The sequence below is a fragment of the Embiotoca jacksoni genome, unplaced genomic scaffold (genome assembly GCF_022577435.1).
Source record: "Embiotoca jacksoni isolate LCO1_2020_lvr unplaced genomic scaffold, fEmbJac1.0.p SCAF_29, whole genome shotgun sequence".
Lineage (NCBI taxonomy): Eukaryota > Metazoa > Chordata > Actinopteri > Embiotocidae > Embiotoca > Embiotoca jacksoni.
In genome coordinates, this window is record NW_027185380.1 from 3,415,722 (window position 1) to 3,433,891 (window position 18,170).

The window sequence follows — 18,170 nt, forward strand, 5'->3', positions numbered from 1 at the left end:
AGTCTGTGGCCTCCCTACATCTAACAGATGATTGGTTTAGATGTCTGCACAACATTAATATTGTGATTGTACTGTATCATGTTGGTACAGTTCTTTGATGATCCTAACTCAGCCACAGACACTCTCCTTTCTACTCTGTCTTCCTCTCTTGATTGTCTCTATCCTCCTCCATGTCCTCCAGTCCTCCCCAGCTCCGTGGTTGTCTGACTCGGTGCTCCCAGAGAGCCACTATGAGAGCATCAGAAAGGAAATGTAGAAAATCTAACCACCCTCTCTCTCTGCACACCAACTCTCTCGGCTCTGTCATTCACTCGCATGGCTTTTCCTACCACAGCTATGCTGATGACACCCAACTGATCCTCTCTTTTCCCCGATCTGAAACACAGGTAGCAGCATGAATCTCTGCCTGTCTGACTGACATCTCTTAGTGGATGTCCTCACACCACCTGAAAATCAACCTCCACAAGACCGAACTGCCCTTCCTTCCAGGGAAAGACTCTCCCACCCTCGACCTGACTACTACCTTCAACAACTCTGTTATCCCCGACCCTGACTGCTAAGAACCTCGGAGACACTCGACAGTCAACTCTCTCTTACTGCCAACATCACTGCAACAACACGTTCCTGTAGATATATGCTGCACAACATCAGGAGAATACGTCCTCTTCTCAATCAGAAGGAGGTGCAAGTTCTGGTCCAGGTTCTGGTCATCTCACGTCTGGACTACTGTAACTCCCTCCTGGCAGGTCTACCTGTTAGTACCATCCGACCTCTGCAGCTCATCCAGAATGCAGCAGCTCGACTGGTCTTTAACCTCCTAAATTCACTCACACTACTCCGTTCCTCCTCCTCTCCCTTCACTGGTTACCAGTAGCCGCCCACATCCGTTTCCAAACATTGGTACTTGCGTACCGTGCTGTGAACAGATCGAGTCCAGTCTACATCCAGGACATGGTCCAACCTTACATCCCAGCCCACTCACTCCGCTCTGCTTCTACCAATTAGCTTGTTGCTCCTCACTGAGCTAAACACTCTACAAAATCACAACTGTTTGCTGTCCTGGCTCCTAAATGGTGGAATGAGCTCCCCACCGACATCAGGACAGCAGAAACTCTGTACATCTTCCACCACAAACTAAAAACACACCTCTTCTGACTTTAGCTTGAATAGTAGAACTTTAGTAGCTTAAAATGGAACTTACTGATAGAACTTTGTAGTTTGGCTTTCTTGAAGAAATTGTATTTTCTTGATTCCTGTTGTTCTGGTTTGAGCCCTCATGGTTGAAATGCACTTAGTCGCTTTGGATAAAAGCATCAGCTAACTGTAATGTAATGTAATGTAATGTAATGTAATGATGCCAATGAAAAAAACACTTAAAAGGAATATTTCACAAAAAAAAAATCATATAATCTCCTCCTCAGTATCAAAATGTCTTGTTTCCTAAATACAACCTTCAGTTGAAGCTTTGGAACTGTTAGAGAGGTTTTTTTTATTACATATCCAAGCTTCATAAAAGGAGAAAACTACAAACTTTAAAAAGGTACCTTTCAAACTTTGAGATATATATGAATATATTTTTCCCCTCGGGGATTAATAAAGTGAAATAAAAAAATAAAAAAATAAATAAATTAAAAAAAAAACAGAATAGTAAAAAGAAATTCCTTTTAGAGAAAAGGGCGGCACGGTGGTGCAGTGGTTAGCATTGTCGCCTCACAGCAAAAAGGTTCCAGGTTCGAATCCGGTCCTGGGCCTTTCTGTGCAGAGTTTGCATGTTCTCCCTGTGCTTGTGTGGGTTCTCTCCGGGTTCTCCGGCTTCCTCCCATCATCCAAAAACATGCACCTCAGGTCAGGTTACCTGGCACCACGCTAGTGGCAGCCTGTTGCAGCAGCTCCCCCCTGAGAGCCCCCCCCTGCTGTAGCAAAGAAATTTCCCCTCGAGGATTAATAAAGTGAAAAAAAAAAAAAAAAAAAAAAATATGTGCATATGAAAGATTAAGAATGAGTGGATCGATTGCCTTCTGTGATCTCATTGCTATTGAAAAGACCTCGGATGGCTACAGACCTGCTGTAGAGGCCCAACATGAGCAAACAGCCTCCTCTTCCCCTCATTCCCTTCCACCCGATGCTTTTCTCGCTTCCTCTAAGCTACTTCCTCGTAGAAGACAAGTGCTCCTGCAGGAAATATGTCGGCAGCCTCACTGAGCAGTCAGTCGTACTCTTTGGGCGCTTTGGTTGATCCGCACGTGTCCTGCTGGGAAATGAAACCAAGTCTCCGTGGTGGCGGTGGGCGACTCTTTTCTCTGCCTTGTACAGTTGAACATAAAGCTTGCCGTCAGCCACCCACTTCTGCTTCGTTTCAGGGCTTACTCTCTAAAGGGTAAGTAGGGCACTTTGCCATTTCAATAATAGCTGTATTTGCAAAGCTTACAGCTGCAGGCTGCAGCCTTTCCATGCAATCAGAGCGAGCGAGCAGACGGTGCGCTGATAATCATATTCGGCTGCTTGGCCTTGTTTCCTCAAACGCTGCCTTGGAGTTCACGGTAAACACACGACACGCTGCAACGTCCCAAATATCGCATCGTCATTCCCGTGAGCCCTGACAGATGTGAGCTGATTGACAGGTCCTGACTGCCAATGAGCTGCCAGCTCTGCCTGTGAGGATAACTGGCAGACGCTGCTGAGGAGGGGATTAAAATGGACAAGCGTCCTCGCAGCACATTAGGCCTCCTGTACTCTGTCGGCATCTCCACGACACGAGGGAGGGATTTAGCAGGTGATTAAAGCATTATGGAGGGAGGGAAAAAAAACGGAATGTTTTTCCAGATCAAGAGTGAACACTTCAGAGGCACCGAACGAGCTTTTGTGTCTTCGTAGGAAGACAGAATTACCAAGTGATGGTATTCCCACGGGAGACACCCTGAACACAGAGCCGGGGAACTCCTGGATGACTGGCAGGCGGAGGGGGAGATGTGGAGGAAACTTCTCTTTCTGGAATCAGTGGTGTCACTGCGGAGATTATAAATAACCGTTTACAGATGAAGACCGACTGTTTGAGTGAGCCCGGATTAAAATACATGAATACAAAAAAACAATAAAAGATCTACAGTTGCAGGGACAGGTGGAGTCAGCGGTGGACAGTATGCGGATTCAACTGCATCCTTTTAATATGTGGAGGAAAATACTCGAAGGCCAGGCTGTGTTTGAGTGTCTCCAGAGTGAGACAGCGCTGAGATTGTCCCCCGTGCCTTTGCTTGTGATCGTGAGGAGGAGACATCACAGCCACTGTGCAGGATTCATAGAGCATGTGAGTATTGTACTGAGACGCATAAAAACACGAGACCCAGCAGGGTGCCAGGGATCCCCGAGGAGCCCGACAATCTAAAGGAGGAGAGGATCCCAAAATAAACATCTTCTGCTCAGCGAGTATTTAATCTGTAAAACACGTCACTGTTTATGCTGAGAAAACTATTAAATATGAAACAATCAGATGAATCCAAACTGAAAAGGTTGGGAATCACTGCATTTAAAGGGACAGATACCGTGGTAAAAACTATGGTAAAAAGTCTCTGTTGTCATGACGATGTAACCGTTCTGCCACGAAATTGGTGTAAATCTGTTTCGGCTCACAAGGTTTCACTCCGTTTTATTTTTCTGGTGGAAACTTTGGATCCTTTTTGTTGTTAGTTTGGTCCAAACCAAATGGATCATTTAAAATTAGGACAATAAGTGATATGACACAGAACTTATTGTGTCCACCATACTTTTCTGAGGCGTCCTTAATCCTGGATTTCGATCACCGGCTGTCATTTTTGCCGTCTGAATAAGTAAACTGAAGGTTTAATATCATTTAAACTGAAAAGAAGGATTTTTAGAATCTTCTTTCGGAAAGGAGAAATCCGAAATCCACTCAGACACCATCTAGTAGTAGAACAAACAACTGTAATTTCAAGGCTTCACGTTTGAACTTGAGCTCTCCACAGTTGAAGAGCTCTGCATCTCAGAGGAGAGTCAGCTTCTGCTTCACATTCAACCTTTGAACCGCGGCCGGCCTCTCAGGACACGTTCACGAGCCTCCTCCACTCATGTCCCTCATTAAAAATAATGAATTACATCCATCGGTTTCAAATATTGTCCATTTTTCACTGGGGAAAATCTGTGAAATGATCAAATGTTATCCGACTGTGGACAGCGGTAAGAGAAGACGAGCTCTGGCCGACGCTGATTATCATACATGTTCAAAGCTCTGGCTTTGGGAGTTATGTCAACACGTGCCAGTGCACCCTTGAAGATAACGCCGACTCAGCTCCATCCTCTGGCAACGTGGCGGCGCGGCCCGGTGACGGCCCAGGGTCCGCCACACCAGCGCCAGCAATCATCTCCTTTGTCAGCATCTTGCAGCTGCATCAGCAATGCAGAGAAATGACGCTGCAGAGTGAAACGGAGAGCAGAGTTACAGCAGAGAGAAGACGGACGGGAGACGGCTTACTGCAGAGGAAGAGGAAGAGGAGCAACACAGCTGCTATCAGAGGAGACGAAGGCTCAGCAGCTTCACACAAACGCTCTTCTGAGGAGAAATCTGTGGGCAGGAAGCTAGATCACAATATTCACATTGAAATTCATCGAAAACATTGAAGCTTCTTTTGCAATGCAGATTTTCATGTGCAGCACAGGGAGGCTTTGTCGGGACAGAATCTAACCTTTGTCGGGACAGAATCTAACCTTTGTCGGGACAGAATCTAAACTTTGTCACATGACGTTAAGACACAGCGGCCTTTAATTATGTACAGCGACGCTCAGAGCCATAAACGCGTACACAAAGCACTTTGTTTCCCCCTCAAAGTACGAACACTCGTGGCGAGTTCATTTCATTAACAAGTGAAGATGTTTCAGGGGAACTCTGACGGCCACGAGATCTAGAGATACCTGTGACGGTTAAAGACGCTCGCTAACCTTCAGTGCAGAGAAGACCAGCTGTGAACATGCCGTGACCACATCCTGAACAACACATGCTTCACGTCTTCAAATACTCCATCAGCTCCAATCACAGGGCAGAAAGACATGTTTACATGAAGAGCAGTGCTGAGATCAGTTGTGGAACAAGAGACAGACTCCACTATCAAATACACATAATCAGTCCGACGCGTCGGACGTATTAATGCAGCTGATAAACATCTTCCTCATCGAAGTCGACTTTCTTCCCACCGACGCCGTTTATTTACAGAATACCTGTTTGAGACCGAGCATTTCTGCAGTTCTGAAAAATATTTTGTCATTTTTTTATTAAAAAAAACCCACATAAAGGTTCTTTACATTTGGTGACTGAAAAAGTTTTCTCAACACACTGTGGGTCTGATTCACTGAAGGTTTGTGTGTAAAATCAGGTTCAAACTCAACATCACCCGCAAAACAACGTCCTTCAGATCTACTGACGACGTGCAGCGAGGATTTAATCTTTTTAATGTTCAGTTTAACACACGTTGTCCATTCTGTGTGTTTTCCTGCATCATATGTAATATCGGACGTTTCTGCTTGAAGGTGTAAAATACTGAGAGGAAACATGCAAATAGAACAATTTATCACCCACAATGATATTTACTGAACCTGGAAGTAGAAACAGGAGCAGTGATTGTTGTGTATTTTAGTACAACTGAAGGTTTTAATCAGATGAACATCAGGAGAGACGGCTGCTCTTATTGTGAAGGAGACACGGCTGCTCTTATTGTGAAGGAGACACAGGAAACCAGAGAATACGTAGAGAAGGAGGTTTTACACCCGTTAAACATTTCTGATGTCAGAGGGAAACATTATTCAGACATATCGTTTGTCCAGCGATGATATTTCTGAGTTATTGAATGAACAGAAAGATGATTGACAGCCAACAACAAAGAGGAGCCACGAAATACCAGCAAAGTCAGAACTTCTTCCGACTCAGCATTTTGCTGCCTCTGGGTGGTTCCAGCATATCTCTGCTTGGATCTCCCTCCAGTCCTGTTATTCAGGTGAGCTGTCACATCCTGAATGAGTCCTGCAGAATTCACAGGTAGCTTCATCAAGTTCACGAGACCTCCAGGAACTCAATGAAGAGTCAGCTGCTCATCACAGAAAGATCTGGACCTGCTGATCTCTGTTTGTTAGAGGATCTCATCCACCGTCCTCCTCTTTTATTCACCCACATTTTATTATGAAGACTTTTTTTCTCCTTTTAGTTTTCACCACAGTATTGATTTCTTGCTGGTAATCTCCTATAAAGTGTTTTGTTCTTGTCATATTTATATTTCTTAACTTCAATGGGATCATATTTCTTTTTGCGGTCGCTCTGTTTTCCATTACTGGAATCACTTTAACACGCAAACATCTCATTTAAATACAGAGATTTGAACCTGATTTCAGTGACGCAATTACTCAGTAAATCACCTGAACAACAGGTGAAAAAAAGATTTGCTAACTTTTGGAAGGAACACGCAGTTTAGTACCTTTATTTGAGATCTTAGTAAATCAGACCCAATATGTGTTAGATGGCAGGTTTTACAAACTATGGAAATGATTCTTAATTACTTCAAGCATAGTGTTGCCATTTATTGTTTTATTCCCTAAAATTGGAGCCCAGCTGATGAACTATATGACATCATCGTAGACGTCTCAGAGGCGGCACTGAGAAAATGAATTTATACATCAACTGATTGGTTGACGTCCCTCTAAATATGTAAACATCTGCAATAAGGTACGATCAGACTGGGATTCATCTGACAATTCTTGAAGTTCTATAATATCATATCTAGTATATATAATATTTAAGCAGCACTAGTGTTTTCTCACTGGGACAAATTCTGTCATCTCTCTTGCTTACGTTCTTTTAAAAAGCATTTCCACACCTGTGAGTGACATTTACTACAAACCGTCGACTTCCTATCAGTCAAATATCTTTCAAGGCTCGCAGTAGAACTTTCATGGTGTTTTCCAGCCTCAATGACAGTTTCTGTTCAACATGAAAATCAAGTTACAGGGATGTGAAACCTAACAGAAGATTCTCAGAGCCGAGTCATTGTTTATTGATCTGATGATTAGTGTTGATTCATCCAGGGAAAACTAAATGTCAGAAAATAGCAACAGAGATATTTAATTTTCAATCACGAAAAGATTTCTAAAAGCATGAAATATTCACATTTTTAAAGGCATTGATTTTTAAGCATTTTTAATTTAGAAAACATGCGGACAATAAATTACAATAAAATACTCTCCTTGTAATTTTGTCTGTTGCCTTTCCATCTGCTTTTACTTTTTCCAAAAGCACAGCATTCAAAAAGTCTGAACACATAATCGTGCAGTGAAATAACTGCAAAGCAAACGCAGCTGGAAAGATGGAGCAGATTTCAAAAAGCACTAAATGCTCCTTCATGCTTCGTCAGTAGTGATCACGGAGTCTGTTGGACCGCTGGCCGCTCGGTTGCCCGTTTAATGGCTGAAAAGTGTCACAGGAACCTCCCGTTTGTATTCCTCGACTTGTGCAGCAGTATAAACTTTCAGGTCAGGGTGGTGGAATTAAAAGATTTCTGCTGGATTTATTCAGCGGTGAGGTTTTTAAATATAGACGAGGCGCTCCAGTGCACTGTTGAACTCCTGAATAAAGGCTAAATGGACTCGAGAGCTAAATGGAATTGGAGAGATTAAGAAAAAAAAAAAAAAAAAAAAAAAAAGTGAGGGAGATTAAAAATGGAAAATGTGGAGCAGGATGTGAGAGGCTGGCTGGGCTCTCGTCGCCTGCACTCCACATGTAAATGAGCAACTGATTCCTTTCAGAGGAAATGAAGCCACGCGACCGCTGACTGACTTCGCGCCGTTGTGAGCAAAACACAAAGACGGTCGGCGGCAGGAAGTGGAGGCCGTACGGGATTGTACGCGATGCGATCGGCGTGATAGGACGCGCATTACCCCGCCTGCTTGAAACGGCACAAACAACTCCTCCTAATTGAATTCCTCGGCAGAGGCACCCTCAGACGGACGTCTCCACCGGCCCTGCTTTGACACGCTTTCATGCGAGTTTCACACATCACTTCCTGCCTTCACTGCTGCAGCGACCCGGTGGCATCGCCCGGTAACCGACGCCCTCCTTATTCTAAATGAGGCTGATGTATGCAATGTGAGAAAGAAGTCCATCCTCTGTTTTTAACGAGCGGCTGGGGAGATGCTGGAGGGACTGCAGCCGCTCGGAGGTGATCACATGATGTGGAGCTGTAGTACGTCCTCACCGGCCCCGTCACACTGCATTCATCCGCGGCTCAACATGTACTCATCTGGAACAATAACTTCGTTTGAGCCCGCGAGGACGTCACGACTCAGCTACCGAAGCAGGGAAAAAAAAAAAAAAAAAAAGGCAGAGAGAGAAAAGAGAGATTTCATCTCTGGACTGGAAGTGGGACTGAAAGGGCAGCATTGTTGAAGGGTCCTCCTGACCTCGGAGGGTTCGGCTGACTGAACCCGCGGTCCAAAACGTACGAGCCGGGTCATCTGACCCACCGCCGGCTTCCAGTGACGACATCATCTCCGGGACGCCACACACATCGGGCGCAGCTACATTTCATCACTTGTGTTTTTTTTTCAATGTAATTAAATGCATGTAGCACCAAATCACAACACTAATGGCATTTAACAAATCAAGTCCTTACAACTGAATTTTCCAGCATTATACAGAGAAACCCAACGATTCCTTTTAACAGGAAGACGATTTTACTTTGTGCTCAACAAGTCTGGAAAGCTCTAATATATACTGAGTCTGTACAGTAGATGGACATAAACCACATTACATACAAGACATGCTCGACCTTTACAGAACAAGACCAATGCAGACCACAGCGCTGCAGACACGCCGCTCATATATGTTATATGTACAACAGGTGCTTTATGTACCAACACATTCACTCAGCGTTCAAGTCTGTGAGAGAGCCACATGGATTTCTGTATTTTAATAAGTCCATATAAATTCAATCCAAACTGGTGATGTATTTCTAAACCTTCCCAGTAGTTTGTTCCCAAAACTAACTGCGTGGTTCTGGTGGTGAAAACCTAAAGCTGCTCTTCATGTCGCGGCCAAACGTCACACCGACACGGCATCCTGACTGACGGGTGGATGACGAGCTTTCACAGGATTTTGGTATAAAAATCATACTTGTGGAACCATAATAATAATGTTTGACCCTTAAAACATTATCGTTAACAGTCAACTAGTTTAGAACAATTTCCAAATAGTATTTTAGTACGATTTCAACATGAGAACTGTGACAAAATGTTTGACACCATTTGTCAAAGAATACGAAAATAATTGACAAACCTCTAAGATGAACAAATGGGCCGAACATCGAAATCATATTTCAGTGCGTCTTCGGTGAGCTGCAGCATCTCCTCCGTCACTCGAACTATCTTTTGTCTAGAAGCAGATTCGGCTGCTTCACCTGTTGTACTGCTGATAATAAGATCAAATTCAGAAACACAGAATCAGCAGAAACAGAACAGCTGATACCAACGAGGTGCTCAGTGAGCAGCTCTGTTCGAACAGCCACCGAGTGGAAGTCAGAAGGTTCAGATCAGAGACCTGGGACAGTGTGTGTGTGTGTGTGTGTGTGCGTGTGCGTGTGTGCCTGTGCGTCAACAAGTAAACTGCACTTTACTCGTAAACAGAATAGAATAACGCCTGTAACCATGGCAACCCTGCATAAAAATGCAGACAGCTTTTGCTTCAAAATGCTTCAAACACCTAAATATCAAAAATGAAGCAAAAAAAATTGTATGTCCATTTTTAGGAAGTGAAAGCAGCAAAAGTCAAATGCCTCCAATTTAAAAACATTTTTTTTAAATGAAATCAACATCAGGTGGTGAAACTAACAGGTTGAAAGGTCGCGCCAAGCAGAAGTCCAACCAGTTCTGATAGAACACAAATATAATGACCAGAAAAGTGTTTTTACAGAATGTTGTGATGTCACAGGGACGTTGACCTTCGACTTCAAGGATATAAAATCCCATCATGTGTGAAATATTGTCATAATCTGCACACGTCCTCTTGAGTTCTGTTCACAAAAGTGTTTCGTGAGGTCACGGTCACCTTTGACCTTTGGTCACCATAATCTAATCACTTCATCTTTGAGTCCAACACGTTCATAAGAATGAGACGGACGGACGGACAGACGGGCCACCTGAAGACACGGCGTCGAGGTGACGACTGACTCGTTTCTTTTTCAAGCTCTCTTAGTTACCGAGTATCAATATATTGATCACGACTGACAGCCACAGCCACATTTCTTGACATATTTGGTGAATCAACTGGTGTTTCTGCTGAAACTCTGAAACCACTGAGTCCTGCTCACTGCAAAAACATTAGTTTGATTATAAGGCTGCGACTAATGATTATATCCATCACGCAGAATATTTTCCCAATTAGTCCTTTGGTAAAAGAAAATGTCAAATAAAATCCCATTTTACACTTGCGACTGTGGGGATGTGAAAAATTCATATTCTCAACAATCCAAATTGCCGACAGGACGAAGAGAAGCAGCGCATGAGAAAGACAAACAGAGAGAAGAGAGCAGAGACAGAAAGTTCCAGAAACCTCGCAGGGCTTAATATTTTGTTGTTGATGTGCTTTTCCAAAAAGGTTTTAAGATTGAACCTCCATATTTAGTTTCAGTCTGACAGCAACCAACACTTCCTCATGCAAGTCATTTATCTAACAAACATGGACTAACAAACCAGGAGAACCGAAGACAGCATTTTTCTCTACTCTTCTGAAGATAAATATTATTTCCAGCTGCAGATCTCGTTGCCACGTGTCTGAGGTGGACTATTAAATAGCGTTTCCAGGCAGGAAGGTGTGTAAGTGTCGAGTTAGAGAGACGAGCGGCTACACAGGGTTACAGAAGGAGGATTAGAGCGGTAGGACGGCTGCTGCCTCTCCGCCGACGACCAAAACCTGCTCCGAACGGTTCAAAACCACGGGTGAGCGGTGACAAGGCGGCCAGCGACAGGACTGATGTAACCACGGCGATAGCACCCCGCCGGGCCAGCAGCTGTTTGCTACCTCTGTCTCAGCTTGGGCACGCTGCACAATGGGACCACATCATCAGCGTACAGTAGAGAACACGGCGGCGCCGTGAGCTCCAGAACCGGGATGAGTGATTCGGAGTGGATCCGGCGGCGGATGCTTTCCAGGTCCAGGCGAGTCTAAAGTGGGTCAAACAACGCAGAGCCGGGCCGAGGCGCAGCGCTCGGACAATACACCTCATCTGCATCTGGATTCTGATACTTACACACAGTGACGCACGTTGTTTTCATTAAACACAGAGAAATACTGGAAAAAATATATATATTTTTTTAAAACATCTCACACCAAACACAAGGTGGACCTTCAGCTGCTAAAGCTGTGGTTCCAAAGCTCGGGCTCTCGACCCTTGAATTGGTCATAAGATAGAAAAAAACCTCAAATCAGTCCCATAAAATAATGATTCTTCTTTTCTAATGTGCACTCAAAAAGCTGCGTCATACAGACATATCTATGATATGTCCAGCTTCTGAAGCCTGTAAGATGCTTCACAATCAATCTGAGAAGAGAATGTTGCAGCCTCATGTTTGTCCTGATGATGAGGAAAAAAAGGCCTTTCTACAATAAGATCAATTCTACTAAATTTTGAAGGGATCTGAATAGTTTCTGAATTCACGGTGGAACTGAAAGCAAAACGTCCTCAGCAAGAGAAAACAACACTAAAACAGACACGGGGGTGGGCATGATAATTCAAAAGTATGTGATGTTGAAAATGACATTTTCAAATTTGCTTTTTAAAAATATAACTTTTTGGAAAATATATATTTTAGGAGCAACAAAGGAAACAAGTCAAAAAAAAAAAAAAAAAGCTGATATTTTCCACAATAAACAACTTTTTTTGTTATATATTTGGAGTTGATGCCTCTGCTGAGCTGAACATTATTTCCTCACTGAGCTGTGACATATCGATCACGCTCTACTTCTATGTGTATTGTCTACCACCCAGTAACAAGGCTTATGACTGGATGAGAGAGAGCCAACGTGGCTGCCAGCAATTTCACTCACCAGAACAATAAAGAGCTATTTGTAGAGTTGACATTAGATGAAGAGTTACAACTGTCTCTTTTACAATAAAAAAAAAAAAAAGAAAGAAAAAAAGATGAAGATAATAAGAAAGAGTTGAATCTCATGGTCCCTCTGTTTGTTCTGTGAGACAACCACATCATGTTCACAAAAACGCCTCCACGCAAACATGTCAACACGGTGGGACGAGTCTCATCATGAGGAGGAACTATACGGCTACGACATGCTGTGCTGTATGTTAACAACATGTTAAAGGGAGACGTTCACCAGTGCAGAGAAGCTTCTTCACCATTAAACTAAAGCAAGTTGATGGTTTTGACTAATAATTCGACAAAGGTCCGAGGAACAGTGAAGTTCTGGTACAGAAGGTTGGAGGAGAAAAACCTTTGGGGGGAGTTGAGTCGAGTACAAAGACGACCACAAAGCAGGGAACTGAGCTCCGATCGTACTGTTGGAACTAATATTCACCGTTAAACAACATTAGGGGCGGAGCTTATGGCCCTGAAGGTGGTCCCGTTATGTTTCAGAGTCCTCTGGCTCTGTCTGGAAGAAGGTTCACATCAAGGGACAATAGTTCTATCATCAAACCCGTGTTGTGTATATGTACATACACTATTTGAAGTTCATTTAAAAATTCAACATGGCAACAGTGATGGGCAACCCAGTATCACGCCTTCACAGCGAAAAGCGTGGCTATCTCACGTGTCGTCTCCATTTCACACGTTGCCGTGGTACCGGGTTGTAATGGGGGCTGCTTAGTAAGCAATCCACAAATAAAAAAAAACTAAACGAAACCATGAGATCAGAAACTGACTGCAGACTAAAATTGTCCAAGTTTATATTTATGAACATGACACCTTTACCAGCGTCAGATTTCCTGTGTTCTTTACTTCCTGTGTCTGATCAGGTCTGTCAGCCGGTGACGGCGTTTCACCACCGTCTAGAAGATGAGAGGCGGTTTTAAGATGTCCGTCTTAAATGGGCCTCCACACTGAAGGGACTCTGGCTGGTGATGCTCTCAGTGCTTCGTCCTATTGTATGCGAGAAGAAAAAGGAGCAGCCCTGAACTCATAACTCATCCTGACAACACAAGGCTTTTTCTCTGCAAAAGCCACGAGTCAGAGGAGGACATCTGCAGAACAGAACTTCACCGCAAAAACGCCAGATTAAACACGCTCTCTTTCGACATCCGTCATTTCATAGGATAAACTCTGACTTCCATACAACAAATGATTGAGATTTCTGTGTCGCTGCTACAACATTTTATGTTTCTTAATAAACCGCCGTGGTTCCTGAGCTTGGTTTCCACGACTACTACCTCTGCACAGACGTTAGGCCTGCAGCCTGGGGACAGATCCATCCACAGATGAATATACTGCACCTGCAGCACCTGAACTCAGCATCACATGGTTGGAAAACAAGCAGCTTCTTCTTCTTCTTCTTCTTCTTCTTCTTCTTCTTCTTCTTCTTCTTGCTGTAGAAATCTTCCACTGAAAGGAACCGCTCAAAACCTGAGCAAGCTGGATTTCTGAAAACATGGTGATAATAGTCCTTCAAGACGGCCTGCGAAGTTCCAGCTCTGCATTTCAGGTCGCGAGTCTCGCTGTCTGTTGTAAACAGAAGCGGCTTCATTCACAAACACTTCTTGGTCGGTTGATGGATGAGAGGAAGTGTTGGGCGCCTAATGACATAATCAATTACAGTCATTTTGCAGACACAACACGCGGAACAAATGGCTGGCCGGGTGTACGGGCCGAGGGAATAGATGGAGGGGTGCCCATCATTGTCTTCTAAAGGAAACCAAGGTGATGAGAGCATTTAACCTCAATTACAGACGCAAAGAACGGAGCAACTTCCCCTGCGGGAGGAGGAAAAGAGCCGAGGTAAACACATCCTCGCGAAGCCGGAGCTGTTATATGAACCCTGCCACAGGCTGGACTCCTTGAGAAGAACGCAAAGTGAAGAAAGAAGAGTTTAATGTTATTGTCCAGAAATCATCACAGCCGCATATTCAGAAGGATGCAGTCAGGACAAGACTGATACTGTCATCACAGCTTTTTTTTTTTTTGTAATGTCCGTGAACGCACCCTGATGCTCAAAGTTAACGGAGAACCATGGTGTGTCTCCCCCCCGCCCCCCCCCCACACACACACACAGAGAGCCTCTGAATCATGAGGTTGTGTCCTTCATCTGACTCCGCTAAGCAGCAATAGGAGATGCTGCTGCTGATGATGATGATGAAGGGGGGGGGGGGGGGGGGGGGGAGTTATTGTAAACAACCGCGCAGAGAGGATCAGAAACGACTGCGTCAAGATGCTTTGAGGGCTGAAATGTGATGAGAAACACATTCTGCAGCCGGTAACCTACTTTCATTCGCGTTTCTTGGTTCCGGTGACCGGGCTGGACGGGAGCTGCCGTGAAAGCCTTCATATTTCTATTTCACTCAGCACACACAAAGTAAAACCAGCCGACGCCTCGCCGACAGCCTCCCCACAACAGAGGAGCCAGCAGGGCACGTTACGTTCAACAAACGGCAATAATAAGTGAAATCTGGGAAAAAAAAAAAAAAATCAAAGTAATTCATTCGGCTTCGGAGAAAGCAGCGAGCTCAATGAAGAGTAACATAAAAAGAGAAACCGGTGTCACTTACCGGTTCCAACGCGCCTAATAATCCGCAGCAGGGTATTCCATGTCCGGCGGAGAGCAACGATGTGACCGATCCGGACTCGCGCTGCGGTGGCCTGATGTCGCCGTGCTGCTGCTCGTAGCCGCTGCTGTGTGATGGCGTTACTTCTGCAGGGCCACAATGAAGCTGATGCCGCATTCAGGGGCTGTCGGAAATATGATAATAACAACCCCAACGAACACGTAGCCTACCCAACAGAAGGGGCGGAGGCCTACACAGGAGATTACTGTAATATAGGGGGGGACAACAATAAAAATAAGGAAAGCCCGTGTTTAATTTTTGAAACAGAGCTGTCAGGTGTTATATTTAAAGTACAGATGGCACAAAAAAAAAAAAAAAAAAAAAAAAAAAAAAAAAAAAAAAAAAAATTCATCACAATGATTTATTTTATTGTGAGTTAATTTAATTAAACTGCTGCCAACATTAGTAGCAGGCTATGTCTTGTAACTAGCATTAATATTGTTAAATATCAGCTCGGGTATCTTTTTGAAAATGTTTAAAAATGTCCGCTCTTATTAATGAACTTTGTTTCCTCTATTCGATACTTTGTTTTTAGTTTTCTAAATTTCCCGACAACTCAAAAATCTGAGTTTTTCAGAAGCAATCGAAGAGCACCTAACAGACCGAGTCCTTTGACTGACAGGACGCCCGACCAATCAGATGAGAGCGATGTGGGGAGGCGGGGCGGGGGAGGTGGAAGTGTGTATGTGTCTATAAACAAATGTATTTGATGAAGATATCTGTTGAATGACGAAGTCCCGGGAGGATTTTAACCATAGATCACAGCAGTAGTAGTGAGTCATAGACTTTGAATAGCTTTAAAAAGGTTTTGAAGATGGAAAAAAATAAAGTATGACAACGGCTCAGTCGAAATAAAGTTCCTCAGAGTTGAGATGTTTTTCATTTCTAAAAGGTGCAGTTTTTTGTTTTTTTAGGAGAGAACCTGCTGTGTTTCCATGAACTGTTGGGCATCTTTAAAGTGATTAACAGCTGGATGAGCTGCAGTGCAGCTTTGGTTTGAGCGCCATCTTCTGTCTACACGCAGAAACGCACTTTGGTGGTAAACAGCAGCATTCAGACGGATCACATGTTTAAACGACACTATTGCTGGAAGCGAGCAAAGTGTGTCCTTACTAAAATATTCCAAAATATAGCCTATTTCTTCAACGATTATGCTTCATTCAAAACAGCATAAAGGGTGATTCAGTTGTTCTTAAGATCTACTTGCTTAAAAATTCATTTATACGCTACAAAATTGTTAAGTCTGGGTTTCTATATTGTTCTAATATATTTTATAATATATCTTATAATATCTCAGCATCTTAACAGTTTTATAGAGGCCACAGTACAGAATATAATACTGCTGAAAACACGAGTGCAGATTCTGACAGGACTCAGATGTGAAGACCTTTTTCACGGCTTCCACTTAGTCTCATGAGAGCAGAGACACAGCAGAAGCTGAAACACTGAGTGTTGCACTGAGGTGAGTCCATCTCCAGTCTGTTGGTGTCCAGATGTTCACTATAATGACTTATTGAAACTATGATTGAAGTGACCACAGTTAATGCTGTTACAGTCCTTTTCCTGCTTTGAGAATTATCGTAAGAGCTGCTCAACTTTACACCGAGGTGTCTTAGAAACCTCTCGACAAAACTGAAGGCAGTTGAAAACATTTTAACAACAATGCCCTGATTTTATTTGAGTTTTTATTGCTGCTGAAAGTAAAATATGGTTTCTGAAATTTGAAGTCACACATTTTTTACATTTTGTGTTCTGAAAATACAAACATACAAAATACAAAGTCCAATCGGTACAGTTTTTATGTTTACAGCTGCCTAGTCACACTAAATGGCAGCTACTTTGAAAAAATACATTTTATGAATTTATTTGAGCAGTGGTTGTGTTTGGCATTAACCACAGTTAATAAACCCAATCAATCACGGTTCCCCTACCCTGTAACACAGGATAGATGGTGTCTGAAGTGTTGTTCCAGCCTCTGCTGCCCCGCTGGACTCTTGAGTCGACGTGCCAGTTGCTGTGTGATGTCTGCCGGCCGGCCTCAGTGATGACAGCCATGCTGCCCTCTGCCAGCTTCCCACGGATCATCTCCTACAGCTGCTCCTGCAGGATCACCATGACCCAGGACTCACATGCTCACATGTAAGACGCTCTGTCATCATCCTAAACTCAGCGTCTTCACTCAGGGTGAAAGGATGGAGTTAAAACAGGTTCAGAGTGTCTGCATGGTCAGACCACATGATGAAGTTGGAAATGAATATTGTGAAATCAAAATTAAGGTATCTTCACACGTACAGCTGGTGTGTTTAATATTTTGTGTACATTATTGTAATTCGGTGTGAACCCAGTGTAACAGATATACTCTCAGTCCCTCAATCTCTCCATTGAAACACCTGATGTAACCCAGTTTCACTCCCAAGTGTGAATCACCCGTTAATCTATCAGATACCGTATCGGTATCACGTTTTTCCTCGCCAAGGTGTGAAAAGTAGCCTACAAGCATGTCAAAGTAGGGTTGAAGAAGGTGGTCATGTGACAGTGAGAGTTTGGATGGATGGAACATCCAGGAGACCACAGCTTCCAGTCTGAGATTCTTTCCTCCCCCTAACCACATGGTTTTGGGTGGTTTAACCTCGGGCACTTTACTTTTTTGAGGCAACAGGTGAGACTGACGTGGTATTCTGGGGTGGACTGACGGGAAACAGGTGGCTACGTGCTTTGGCAGGATTTTGGGTTGCAGCATTGAAATAACAATGAAAAATACGTTACATTTTGCCAAGTTGAAAAGTAGTAATGTTACTGTTGTTAAAAAATGTCATGAAACTATTTGAATATACAGCAGTTTTACACCTTATTTCCCCTCTGGTCAAAATAATGGTATCAGTTACACCTGGTTTGAAAAGTTTACAATTAGTGATGTTGTTGGTTACTCTTGTGTTTTGTCTGTGAAGTGCTGCGTTTAAATGTTGTCGTGTTTACCACGTACAGAGAAGAGTCCGTGTAAACGGCGCCCTCTTGTGGTATTGACAAGAAATCTCAATCTTCTATCGGTCTCGAGTTCACGAGTTGCGTAGTATTTGCTGACGTTTACAGAAAGGTCAGAGGTCATGGAAGTTCATGTTTGGTTGGATACTAAGTAATTAAAGTTATACAAATTGTTAAATTTTAGTCATGTAGAGTTTGTCTCCATAACTTAGATAAAAGTCTACGTCTGAAGAAAATGTTGATCTTCCCAACGGCCTCATCTTTTCCCTCTTTGCCTTTGCACTTCCTGCTTTACGTTACCCCCCCCCCCCCCTTTCACTCAGATTCTCTTCAATTATTTTAGGCCACTTCTCAAAAAACACATTCTCTTAA

At 43.5% G+C, this 18,170-nt stretch overlaps 1 protein-coding gene across 4 annotated transcripts in view; it reads right to left on the reverse strand.

Moving 5' to 3' along the window:
• Nucleotides 1-14,906, reverse strand: part of fynb (FYN proto-oncogene, Src family tyrosine kinase b) — a 74,598-nt gene extending 59,692 nt beyond the window's left edge. For 2 of the 4 annotated variants that reach the window (XM_069161840.1, XM_069161837.1), the window contains exon 1: nt 14,760-14,905. The gene's annotated coding sequence lies outside the window, so the exon portion shown is untranslated. Of the gene's footprint in view, nt 1-14,476; nt 14,660-14,759 lie in introns of all 4 variants that reach the window. The other 2 variants (XM_069161838.1, XM_069161842.1) reach the window with 2 other exon arrangements.
• Between the last annotated feature and the right edge of the window lie 3,264 nt (nt 14,907-18,170).